This window comes from Cupressus sempervirens, chromosome 10, assembly GCF_028749045.1.
Source record: "Cupressus sempervirens isolate cs-2001-9-10 chromosome 10, ASM2874904v1, whole genome shotgun sequence".
In the NCBI taxonomy this organism is placed as follows: Eukaryota; Viridiplantae; Streptophyta; class Pinopsida; order Cupressales; family Cupressaceae; genus Cupressus; species Cupressus sempervirens.
The window spans coordinates 472,841,508-472,856,090 of record NC_143127.1 but is presented as its reverse complement, the minus strand read 5'-3'; positions in this window follow the sequence as shown (position 1 = coordinate 472,856,090).

Sequence of the window (14,583 nt, the reverse complement as noted above, 5' to 3'; positions counted from 1 at the left end):
AAGGTTATCTAACCTGATTTAGAGGAGTCTTTTCCCTATTAATTAGGGAATTTATAGAGTTAGGCAATGATTCAACACTCTTCTAGCTTTTTATGTTCTCCAAATCAAACCCCAAACTAGCCAAGGCATCTTCCACCACATTGCCTTCCCTGTAGGTGTGCTGTAAGTCATAATGATCCAAGTTTGTGAGGTATTGCCATATGTTTCCCAATATGTGAAGTAGGGCCCACCTAGATTGAGTACCCCCATGAATAGAGTCAATGATGAGTTTAGAGTCCCCCTCTATGGTTAGTCTTTTCACCTTTAATTACATAGAAAATTTTAGCTCCCAAATTAAGGTAGTAGCCTCCATCACATTATTGGTTCCTTGACCCAAATGTCCTGAGTAGGCAACCAACACATCACTCTTTTCATTCATCAGCACACCTCCAGCTGTCATTTTCCCTCCCCATGTAACACCATCAAAATTTAGTTTTATAGTGGACCTAGTTGGGGGAAACCAATGGGTATTTTTCTAGCAACCAATTTTGAATTATCAAAATTCTAGAAGTAGGGGAGAATATTCCACTTCCCAGCAATACCCACCTCCTTCGTGCTCAGGGGTTCCTATGGCACTTTAAGTTTTGCCACCATAACATTCTCCATGATGAGCTTACTCAAAATATCTGCCACCACTTCCTCACCCCTTTCCTCCTTCCAAAAAACCCTATTGTCTCTCTCCTTCCAAATACCCCAGAAAACATGTGGGGGGAGGAGATTCCAGAGGGCTTAGAGGAATGGGTGGATGAAGGGGCAGTCCTTGTTCTCCACGAATTGTTCCAAGCCTTTATTGATGACCCAAGCCATCAAGAATTTATTCCATATGTAGGACCAAAATTTTAAAGAATAGGGGCACTGCAAAAAGAGGTGATCAATACTTTCCTCTTCCTCCTTGCACAGGTAGCATCGATTGGTTATTTGAATACCTCTCCTTTGGAGGTTGTTAGTAGTGAGGATCTTACCTTGTCTATAGTTATACAAAATAAATTTCATTAAAATATTTTTTTGTTAAATAGTATTAGTTCTAAAGTCTCTTGAAACTCTAATGTCTCTATTTTTACAATTCTTATTATTTTAATAAATAAATGAGAAATATTATTTGAAAAAATTACATGAATCAACTATTTTAAGTAAATAATATTTCTCAAGAATAATATTTTTGGTAAGAATAATATTATTTAATAAATTATCATGTTTTTGGTAAAAGTTGACAAAGCATGTAATATATATTATTAATATAAACCGGTTCAAGAGCTCAACTGGGAAAGAACCAAAAAGAAAATCTAGCATTGTCGCAATATGTACAAGTTACAAATCATCGACATATACAACTTATAATATCGATGTGCAAAAATTGTCTTACAAAAATAGGATAGAATCCCAACAACGTTAGATTTTAACAAAATTTACAATTACCCAGCTAATCCATCAGTCGGCAAGCAAACCCAAATCTGGCAAACCCAAAACCGATATTGAGTAGAAAACAATAATGCCTCTTGATATAGATAAAGTTAAAGAAAACTATTAAAAAAATCAATCCTCCTTAACTTCACAGTTTAAGTCCATATCAAAATGCGAGGCCAAAATGCAATATTAATTCCATACCAAACTTGACGAACATAACATTGGAGCAATCTATCATATCGAGCCCAAGTCAATAAAAATTGACAAAACTTGCAAAATTTGAGTGCCAAGTCGAATACCCAACTGAAGGAGCCAACAACAAAAAAATCAGAAAGGTTCCCAATCCATTGAAATTGGGCCATCCCTAGTTGACAAATCCATTCTTGCCAAAGGATTATCAATATACATGATTTAAAACTTATGACAACCAGAATCCCCTAATAGCATTGGAGTCAGGGCATTCAAAATAGTTAAAAGTGTCCACCTTGTGATCATGTGAAAGTAAAACATCAATAGCACGAGCTTTGGTGATTAACTTGTTAAGTTTCAGGATTTGCACCCTACTAAACTGGTAATGTTCAGTAACCCTTACTTAACATGGGAGCCATTTCACTATGTGAGACTGGCTAATGAAATGAAACCTCCAGATTCTAGGCTAGCTCCTATTGAATTCTTCGGTGAAAAACTCTAAAAACTAAATAAAAACTTGCAGGGAAAAGGTAAGAAATGACTAAAAAAAAAAAAAAAAACCTAAGACCTAAAGTTTAAACTAAGGAGGTGATACACCAAAAGTTACTATGAAGATGTAACACACATGTAACAGAGAGGATTATATAGCTCCATGAAACATACATAAAACACAATTTCCTGTAAAGGCTTGCACAAATGATTTAGGATAAGGTTTTAGTACTAAAACTAAAAATAGGAGGATAAACAAATACCTCACTTTGATTGATTTCACCTATAAACACATATCATAACTTGCAAGCAAACTTACTTTTTACAAAAAGGTGCTTGAATGAGACAGAAAAGACAAGGAATAATGAAACATTCACAAATTAATCCATCAAATCATTCAAAGATGCACACCGAATTGTAGAAAGGAAAAGGCTTCAATTAACTCCACAAAGCATGCTCACATGCTGTTACTGGTATTATATTTCCAAAATCTTGAATTACAGACCCTGTAATAAAGCTCAGGACTCAGAAAGATGTCTCAAAACTTCATCATAAAATCAGAACCACCTAAAATGAGTTATCCAAACTCCATAAGTACAATGCCCAACTCCTTGGGTTGTATGCAGAAAGATAGCCTCCAAAACAGGGCTTAGAAACTTTGAAGATGAAGTCCCATAATGTCTAAGACTCCATTCACTCATAACTACCCCCCATGACTCCTCAAAACTACCCTAAAAACGCTCTAACAAGTCATAAAGAGTCACAAACTAACATGGTAAAGCTAAATCCGACCCCCTATATTCTCTCCATATGTTTCCCAATTGCTTTCAGCCTTAAAGACCATGATGAGGAAAAAATATGACTCACTTGATTCCTTTTGCATTAATAATAGAAAAATATCCAGACTTATAATTATGTCATTTAAATATTTCTCTTTACATTAACATTTATGCAAAAGGAAAATAAATAAATAAAATAATGTTCTTGTTATTTTGCATTTTTAGAATTAAGAAAATAATATTAAATGATTAGAATCAATCATTTTAATATCATTTCTTTGTTATAGTTATGCAAAAAAAAGTAACATTATAAACCCTTTTTTAAAAAAGAAAACTTCTAAGACATCAAGAATTAAATCCCCTTACTCATCTCAAACACAAATTTTTTCAAAAAGATATAAAATCCCAAGAAAAGCCACAGACTCCAAATAGAAATACAATGTGGAAAAGAGTGTGGATATTTTGAATACCCTAAAATGAGTTCATTTCATCATTTTACTTTGTTTGTTTGGAGTTTTGGAAGATAGAGGATGAGGGTTTCAAGTCTAAAGAAGTCTTCGTATTTGGATTTACCAAAGAAGGAAAAGCTTAAATATGAAAGAGTCTCACTGATTTTGAAATGCCACCATGAAATCATCTACTAGAGATATGTAGGTTGAATGCCTCCCTATTGTCCTTCAATGATCTTTGTTGTTCCTTGTATTTTCTGGAAATAGAGACAAAGCTCAGATTTCTTCGTTCTTTTAGCAAAAATCCATGAGCATACGAGGTTTTCCTTCTTTGACATGCTTATTTCAGATGCCATGGTTGCTTGAAGGTATGTTTTAAAGACATTCTCCATGAAAGCCATTTCTTGCTGGGTGTTATACTGTTTCTTCAATATCAATAATATAGTGATTTTTCCTTTTTTCTTCTTTTTCACATGATTGGGACTCCTGTTGTAACTTGATATTTTAAAACCCGAATTGGGTTTGTTGTTTCTCTCGATGAATTTGCAAGTGTTTTTAATAAAAGCCTGAATGGGCTCTGTTGCTTGCCTCCATATTCTAGTTGTCTGATGACCCACTGTGCGGCCTCCATGTAGATTCATTGCTATTACATTTTTTGGGTTTTCTGAACACTTGCTCTAGTGTGAGGTTGCATCATTTTTGAGTTCATTAGTGTTATATTTCCTTTTTCCCACATACTATATTGCTACATATAACATCCATTTATATTTTTTTTCTAGTTACATTTTTGAACAGATTCTCTAAGAAACCTAGATGGGTTTATTGTTTGCCATCATGTGACCATTTTATCTCTGCTGGTAGTAAAAGGAAATTGTTCTGGGTATGCTTGGATTTTATTTGCTTTGACTAGAAACTGCAAGTCCTTTGTTGTGGAAATTTGGTTAATAACCTCTATATCATTACTTGATGCTTTTTCATCACTAGAAGCTTCATTCTATTGAATATGCAGATATTCACTTATTCTTTCTTGAAAGTAATTATTATACCGATTTTGTACCATTATCTCTCTCTAGATCAATATCTTTGCCTGTCTTAGAAGTCAATACTTCATCTGATATTTGGACATCAAGATGTCGAACAACACGTCTCATGCTGTCAATTTCACGAGAGATTGGATCTATTGTGACAATGGTGGTAGCACTTAAATTTGATGCTATTTCTGGATCTTTTGAATTTCCCAATTTCTGTTCCTAAGATCTGAATGTATTTGTTGTTGCTGGAATAACTTCAGACAATTTTTCACTCGTCATTCCTGATGACTCTATATATTCCACATTTAGAGACTTTGAAGCTTGCTGAAGTTGTTCTGTCCATGTTTGTTTTAGTGCCTGACACATTTCGTAACCTGCATTTACAATTTTTGTAGTTTTAAGTTCTACTTGATCATTTCCCACTGTGAATTCTGTCCATACTTCAGATTTTTTTGGAAATTTCAATGCCTACATCTTCAATATTATGGTCCTTTGGATTTTCATTCATATTTAGGATCCTTGTCTCCTTGATTGAATTTGATAGAGTTACACCATGACTAATGCTGTCCTTGTAAATTGATTTTTCATCAGCCAACTCTATGTTAGAAATTACTGCACTATAATGAGTGTTAGTGGTTGTCTTGTTAATGATTGATGTATCTTTAGTCCTAGAATTGTCTATTTATGTGCAAAGATGAATTGAATTCTTTGGCAGTCCTTCAAAACTCTCATTATTTGGGGTCTCATGATTTACAGTATTTCAAGATCAGTGGATTTGATGAAGTATATCTTTCTGAAAGTTACTCTAGGTGACTCTTTGTATGCTGCTTCCTGTATTGAGCATTCTTGTTTCTTGAAACTTTAGATGTTGGAATTCATTTGAATACTCACTGCCTTTGCACGCTATTTTTATGATGTCTAAACTCTGATCTTTTAATGATATATAAATTGTACTACATGAGGTTCGAGCATGGGCTTGTGACACTCATAAATGACCTTTATATCTTTCAGCTTCTTGTCTTTCATAGTGAAATGCATCAACAGATAGAGTATGTGTAGTGGTAGAAATAGGCAGTTATTTCTTAGATCCTTCGGGATCTAACATCAATTGCTTTTATATTTTTTGCACATGCTGGATATCATGGAGCTCGGAGCTGGATTCTACTACGTCAAGGAAAGAGTTCATAACCAGTCAAAGCAATAGGAAATGACTGGTTATCTCTACTCTTTATTTCTTTCATTCGTATATATATCTATTTGTGTATTTCCTTATGAAATAAATTTAGTACAGTGAGCTATACTCACAGCTTGTGTGAGATTTATTCCTGTTTAGCATATCAATTCATTTCATTTTTTGAAAACATCAATGTATATTTGAAGATAAATAAATACAAGGACTTTTCTATTGTTTGAATAAATTGAACAACACTTCTATACTTTTATTGCAAGTATGCTTAAAATTTTACACATGTGCAAAATTTTAGTAACATTTTTTGGTGACTTCTGTTGTATGTCTGCCTACTTGACATTTGACGAGTTGTTCTTATTTATTGGGCACAGAGTTTGATTATGCATTCCTAGCACCTAAACCTGACACAAAGTGAATTCTAAAGTTGCTATTTTAGTTTTGAATGTATGTTTGTGAGTTTAGTAAGATTGGAAATTCTTATTAAATTGACAGGTATGCAGGATCAGAACTCAAGTATCAACTTTAGGAGTTGAACCATCATAGTTGACCATTTGGTTGGCATATGTGTGGATGTATGGATTTGAATGAATGCATGTATGCAACGTATGCATGGATATGCAGATATGTATGGTTGATAGCCAGACATATTTAGTGTCAGTGATATGTATGTGTATGTTGGATATGTGCATGCATTTTAGCACACATATCTATACATGCGTGAATGAAATGGGCGGATATGACTGCTAAACAACATAAACTAGCAACTTGACTAAACTAAACTACAAAACAAAACAAGACAAAAAACAAAACAAAACAAAATGTAGACACATTTATTGAAAACAAGGGAAACTAACCTAATATGTACAAAGTAGGTCTGAAACTCATACCTCAAAGCATGGTTTGAGGTGGATCCCATTCACAGGGATCGGTAGTATGTCTCCTTCCATGGTAGCAAGCTGGTAAGCATTATGCTATTTACAGTCAGCAATTTGAAATAGCCTAGCTCACATGTGATCAAATTTATTGTGCTAGCTTGGCCTGCTTTTCAAAACATCCCATTTCAGTACCATGTCACCAACATGGAATTATTGAGTTTGAGCTCTTTTATCATAGCTCTACTTTATTTGCAGTTGTTGATACTCCATGGTTTCCATGGCCCTTTTCCTGGTTTCTTCCAACTCCATCAACTGAGCACACTGTACTAAAATAGGGTCACCTTCCTCAAACAAAACTAGTTGTGAAGCAAGATCAAGCATGGGTAATTCTGTCTCAATGGATAATCTGGTCTCTTTCCCATATACAAGCCTATAAGGCGAATTTCCAATAACGTGCTTTGGAGTAATCCTATCAACCCATAAGGAAACTTTCAGCTTTGAATGCCAATCTCTCTAATTTTCTTACAAATTGTGCTTGATGATTCTTATGAGGTTCTTGTTAGAAGAATCCACCAATCCATTACCCTGTGGGTAATAATTAGAACTGGTGCTAAGATATATCCCATGATTAAAGGCCCAATCAGTGACTTTCATTCCAATGAAAGCAAGCACATTATCAGAGATAATGGAATTAGGTACTCCAAACTTGTTCATAGTATCATCATAAAAACTTAGGACTACTGCTTCATTTTCATCCTTTAACGCTGTTGCCTTAGTCCAACATGTGAAATAATCAGTGGCTGTGATAATCCACTTATGATTTGCGCTTGATGGAGGGTTAATGGGCCCTATAAAATCAATGCCCCACTTCTGAAAAGGCTAGTCTGTCTTAATTGGCTGCAAAGGCAAAGCTAGTAGCCTTTCTTTTCCTACATAGTACATTTAGCACATTTTTGACATGTGCATGACAGTCTTTAAACAAATTAGGCTAGTAATAGCTTGCTCTTAGAATCTTATAAGCTGTTGTTCTAGGAGAAAAATGTCCTCTTGAATGCCCATCATGAAATTCGTGCTATATTTGAGCAATCTAATATGAATCTACACATCTGAGAAGGACTCCATTGAAGTCTTTTTGGTATAGAATGTCATTAATCACCACAAAAGGAATCGACTGCAAGCGATAATATCTTCGCTTTGTTTGATCTAATGTGGCTGGACATTGACTGGTTTTCAAAAACTGTATCATATCTTGCAACCAACTTGTTGTTCCATTATCGTTTCCAGCAACTCCAATCAAAAAAATTGTGTTTGCTTGTTCCTCAAGCTCTGAAATATCCTTATCTACGATTTGCTCACATAATCCCTTTCCTCTAACCAACTTGGTTATCTGAATATCTACATCATACTCCATGACACGTGTAATCCAGCTAGCTTTCTTCTCATTCAGGTCCTTACTTAGGAGGAACTCCTTGACACTTGGGTGTGTGACACACAAAATAACCTTATTATGTGTCAATAAATGCCTAAATTTCTTAAGGCTTTTAATCACATCAAGGACATGTTTTTCCACAAAATTGTAATGTTGTTCATACTCCTCTAGTCCTTTGTTGAAGAATGCTATTGGCTATTCCAATCCCTCTTCATTTTGCTGTACCAGCATGGCTGAAATCATGTCATAGCCCCCATATGCATAAAGAATGAAATCCTTACTAAAATTAGGATTGATTAGGACAGGTGCTGATGCTAATGCATTTTTTATGGCCTGAAAATTATCTTTGGCCTCCTTTGTCCATGCAAAAATGGAATTCTTTTTAAGCATAGCTATTAATGGCTTGAGAAGTGTTGCAATATTAGGCAAAAATCTTCGCACGAAATTGATGCGGCCAATGAAACTTTGAAGGACTTTCTTGTGCTGTAGTAAAGGTAGCTCCAGAATTGCTGCAACTCTTTCAGGGTCCACCATGATGCTTGACTTAGATACAATGTATCCAAGTAATTTCCCCTCATGTACAAAAAAATACTCTTTTTTGGGTTTAATGAGATGCCAAATTCTTTACAGCACTCAAAAATTTGCCTTAAGTGATCAATATGATCTGTTATTTTCTGTGAGTAAACTGTGATATCATCTAAATAAACCAAGATGAACTTGTACATCAAATTGCTGAAAGCCATCTCCATGGCTTTTTGAAATGTAGCTCTAGCATTAGATAATCCAAATGGCATTCTTTTGTATGCCATTGTTCCCCATTTTTTTGTAAATGCTATTTTATATTGGTCCTCTTCTTTTACCAGTATTTGATTATAACCCAAATAACCATCTAATAAAGAAAACCTTTCAGCCCCTGATACACTTTGCAAAATTTGTTCCATGGCTAGAAGCGGGTGCTTATCTTTCAGTGAGACTCGATTCAAGTCTCTGAAATCTACACACAACCGTAATTCCCCATTCTTCTTCCTTACCGGGACCAAATTAGCAACCCAACTTGTGTGTTTAATAGGGAAAATAACTTTGCTCTTGATCAGTCTGAGAACTTCTTTCTACATCAAGGGTTCTAGCTTTGGATTAATAGACCTTTGCTTTTGCCGCACTGGTTTAGCTGCTGGTTCCAACTCTATTGTATGTTGTGCAAGTTTTGGATTAAATCCTTTCAAATCATTGTATTGCCAAGAAAGCACATCGTTGAATTCTTGGAACAAATGAAGAAAAGCTTCTTTTTCTTCAGCTGAATTTACTTTGCCAAATTTCAAGCATTTACCTGGTGCAATTTCTAGGTCTGCATACTAGTTTTCTTTAACCAACAAATTAGCCTTTCCAGATTTGAGCTGATCATCTGAATTGAAAATGCTTTCCAGTGTTACTAAACCCTTTGGCAACTTGTTTTTTAACTGTATTACCTAATCACCATACTAATCCTTATACCTCTGCTGGTTAACATTAGCAAAAACATCTTCTTCCAGCAAAAACTGTAAAATTTGTTCATCGCTGTCAAAAACTTTCCAATTAGTATTATTATTAGGAACTGAAGGCTTGGTAATGATTTTGATATGCTGTTGATCAGTATGTGCGGACACGCTGTTAACAATATCATGGGCTCCTATAGCTGCTAGCTTATCAACATGTTGGTTTTTGTTTTTGGGAACAACCAGTATGTTAAATGCATCAAAATCTTCAAGTAAATTCCAAACACAATGTCTATAAGATTTTAAAATATCATTTTTTATAGCATTCAGACATTTGATTTGATTTACTACTAACTCAGACAATCTTGATCAAATTTATTCATCTGTTGTGAATCTCTCATGTGAATGACTTTAAATTACACATCATGTACTACCATTGCCAATTTGCAAGAAATGAAGATCCTTATCAGTTACAAAAATAAATTTTTGTACTTGCCTTGAAGAATAAAGGCCATAGTCATTATAGTTGCCAAAGTACACAACACTAAGCTCATGACATCTACATAATCAACCCATGAATTTAATCATTTACAATACGAAATAATTAAAACCAAACCAATTCTTTTGTGCGGCCATCATGAAGTAATAAAGGGAAAATTGAACTGGTATTAAATTTTTTAAAATTATTAATGATCTTAAATAAAAAAGAAAACCAAAAATACAATTTTTTTCATTATGTAGGAAAAGGAAGAATGACAACGACAAAGAGTGGAATAACTATTACAATGGAAAAAAAAAAGATTAATGAGAACAAAGGGCTAGGAATCACTACACAGTATAGGATAGGGCAATAGATTTGGAGTTTTTTTTATTTAGTTCATCTCTAGAGCTACATCTATGCAAGCCACCATTTGTACAAAGCAACAATGGTGTGAGAGCTACACATCTATTATTGAAAATGAGAGGATCGTATAGTTCTAAATGGATGTTTTCATGTCATGGTTGCAGAGAATTCATTAATAAAGGTAATATCCATTGTAGTTTTCAAAGTTTCTATTCATCTTCATTGATAAATTATAAGGTTTTCTTATTTCATTGGTTATGAAAATTGAAAATCATTGAAGGGCATTCTTTCATTCCCCATGGTTGACAGAACTATGTGCCTTCCAAATCAACTATGCCTTACAAGGAAAGAACTATGCAAGTGAAGCACGAGAAGGATCTACATATGATATTTAATTTACCATTGTTGTTGGTGGATCTACTATTATGTGTAAAGTGTTGCAATCGAAAAATTTGGATTTCAATCTCAATTGTCACATTTGCTTGGTAAGTCTTAGAAATCTTCTATTTTGGGTTTTCATCTCTTGTTTAAGTTATGCCCTATTTATTAGGTCCTTTTATAATTCTAAATTAATATTAATGTAGAGTTATATTGAGATTATCTTCTAGGACACTACATTCGAGCCAATTACTTTGGGATTTGGACATATTTTCTATAATAGTTGTGCATGTACTAGGTAAATTAAGGTCCAACTACTAGATAAATAAATGTATATTTTCATGTTAGAAAGAATATCTCTTTATAGAAATTTGATATGTAGAATTTGAGGCTAGTTGTAGAAATAAAAATGATGATTATGTATTATGAAATTTAGATTAAATTTGTATTTGTGGTGACTTAAAATGTGTGATCTAAACATCATATGTGGCATTAAATTGAGAATCCTTAGAATTTTGATATTTGCAATAAATTCTTGTCAGTAGGGTATTTGTAAATTGAAAAGTTAGTGATACTAAAAATCATTATTAGAGCTTGCTAAAGTTTGGTGTGAAAGTCAAGTAAGTCCCTTCTAACACCTTGGTCAAATGGTGTTGATCAACTGGTGTTGAACTGGGTCATAAGCAATGAGTTGCCTTCTCTAGCACATGATAGAGCAACTTCTAAAGAACAATATTAAATTCAAAAATAATAAATTTTCGTCAAACTAGGTAGATCACCAAAATACTCCTATCCACCAAGGGTCTCATCAATTACTTGTTCCTCCAATGTATATTTACTTGCCATGAAACTTAACTCCTTTCTACACATAATAACACTCATTGTGATTTCATTAAACTATGATCATAGTCCAACCAACATTCCCTATTTTCGATTATCTTAATTCAATACTTTCCCCCTCGTTTCTCATATATCTTGCTCTAGATTCTTGGTTTAGGTCAACCACCTTGGACTCTCAATATCCCATCCACAAGGAACCCCTATTACTTCATGCCAAATTTTCCCATCCAATAGAAATCATGACTATCTATATATTCCCCCTATCTCCTTTTCTTGTAGATTTTCCCACACCCACCTTAGTTATTTGGTAGTCCCTATCTTCATGTCATTCCTTTTTCAATCTCTTATTAATTATCAATTTCTATACCTATTTCCTTCATCATCTATGGGCATAGAGATCATGTTGATTTTCTTGGGTTGTTGCATAGAGGTAAGGAAATATGCCATGACTTGGGGGTCTTTTATGATAGGCTTGGTCATCCATGGTCCCTCTAATGTCCGTAGTTTGATTTATTCAAATGCAAAGACTTCTTTCTATCTATATTTTTCACCTAGTGATTGTTATATAATTAGAATACTTGATGGATTATTCTACCATGAAATGACATCATCACTTGCTATGTAGTTTTGAGAATTTTATGGGTGTATATTTGATTTATACACAAACTTCCATGAAAATGTGTTAGTCTAGGTTCCATTGGTGAATGATGGATAGGGGCACAATTGATAATGAATTCCTTTGTATGCTCTATATAAGATTTATTTTAGTGTCATTGATAATAAAGAGCTTATAGCTTATAAGGACTATAATATTTATAACTAATCTATAAGAAATTATTATATGAGTATCAATGTTTTAGGAATCATGCCATTAGATTGAATTTTTTAATGTTTCAAACAAATATTTAAAAATTTCATGCATTAATAAATTTATCCTCTAAATCACTTGTACAAATACTTTTGTATTAAGTATAAAAATGATAAATACGTAAGCCTTCTCCTTTGTAAAATAGATATACACAAAACAATAACAATAATTAAGATTCTATTTTATTTTATAGTTTAAATAAAAAACCCATCTAATAGATCATAAGAATAAGAATAATGATTCCACATTTCTTAGAGGACAAGCTTATAGAGAGTCCTCTTTATTAAGTCATTCTCTTTGTCACATTTCTTTGTAGAAAACATTCACATTGCCCTAGTCATGTTGAAAAGAGTAAGATCTAGTTGGGAATGTCTTCATGCATCTAAATTCAATAGTTAAATCTAGTTCTACATAATTTAGGGATTTTTTTGGTGCCTTCTAGATGACCTTTGTAACCTTGCACCCTAATTGCCTCTCATTTTCACCCTAATTTTTTCTTGTTTGCACACTACCATGGGAAAGGTTTTCACTCAATTTGAAGTAGTTTAAATCCACTTTGTACATGCCGTGTGGAATAATAACTATAATTTGGACGTTGTCTGTGACCTTGGAGGGCCTATCATTCACAGGTATTTAGCCAAATCGCCAAAAATAACAAACAATAACTATTGAATTTGGTTTCATATGACTTGTATATATATATTCATGTACATTAATTACTTTGATAAAATTCATATATATTAATTACTTTGATAAAATTCATATATAGAAAGCCATGTATTGTGATTTTTTAGCTGATAGGCTATCATAGGTGAGCATTTCAGAAAAACCTGTCTATTCAAACAGATACCATTAACTATTTTAGTCTCAATTGAAATTACTTTTGCAATCTCATCAAACAGATACCATTAACTATTTTAGTCTCAATTGAAATTACTTTTGCAATCTCATATAAAATCAACCACATTAAAGTTAAAAATTTCAACGAATCTATGCATGATCCTTGAAATCTTCTGATGGATTGCCTTTTAGGAAGATATTTCTAATTAGTCGATATATTGGCTATTAGAGTTGGGGATTTCACTCAAGACCTGTCCGTTCAAACCAAATAGTTTAATCTTTGCTGAAAACTACTCATCCAATAATAATTGAAGGCATTGGAGGCCCTCTGGCGACGTTTGTTACACAGATTTATTGACAAGGATATTATAGGAAACTCCCAGTTGAAAGAATTTGGATGCATAAACAAAGCATGTGATATGTTCGGAAGAATGCTTCAAGAATGTGTAATTTGGTGCATACCTTTCAGTCCCATGGATGATATAGAAAATAAAAATGCTGAGACATTTTCTCTCAATGTAATCATTTTTAGTCCATAGTTTATTATAGGTGTGTACCGTTTAAACATTACATACTTTGTTTCATTGCAAGACTATGTAAAGGTTTTCAAACATCAGGTTTGCATGCAGGCGGACTACAACCTGCCATTTTCAAATTGATTCAATTCATCATATTTTTATCTCTAAGTCATTTCTTGAAACTGCAGCAATGCAAATATACCACAAGACAATAACTATCTGGATGCCCAGGCTAAATTTTGACATTGACGTTTGTAAGTGGCTTAAATGCAATGAGTACCATGCAATATAGCACAGCCACCCATTTTCCTTTAATGCAATTGGCTCTGCTTGGTGATTGTTTGTTTAAACTGTTTCTTGGTGTACGTTCTTTGTAATCCTCATTATCGCTGACAGGGCAAATTTGTAGATTTTCCATCAGCATTTTCTTCTCCGGCTTACGAAATAGAAGAATGTAAAAGTTGAAAAACTAAATTAAATCAATGAGTCTTTTATATTGTTCTCCAATGGCGAGAGCACAATACTAGAGGATACAAAGTTTCAATTTAGACTTTGTATAAAGTTTAACTCCATTCATATTTAACTTTTCATAAACGTTAGTATTTGAATTTACCAATCCCATCTATGTTCTTGTTAGATCAAAATGTTCTTCCCATAAATGTTACAATTTGCCTTCATGCATATAATCACTTGTTAGTTATTTTTCTTTAATTCCAAATATCATGACTTGACAATAACATGATAAGTCACTTTACATGGAAATCATTATTAACTGGTATTCACTCTTGACATTAACATCCAACAATCATGGAAGTTATTATTAATACGTATTCAATTTGGACATTCACATCCAAATATCTCTTAGTCTAAGTTCTTATAGTGCTATTCAATATTTTATCCATGTCACTTGACTCATTCTTAGGCCTTGGTAGTTTTGCTTGGCTGAAAAC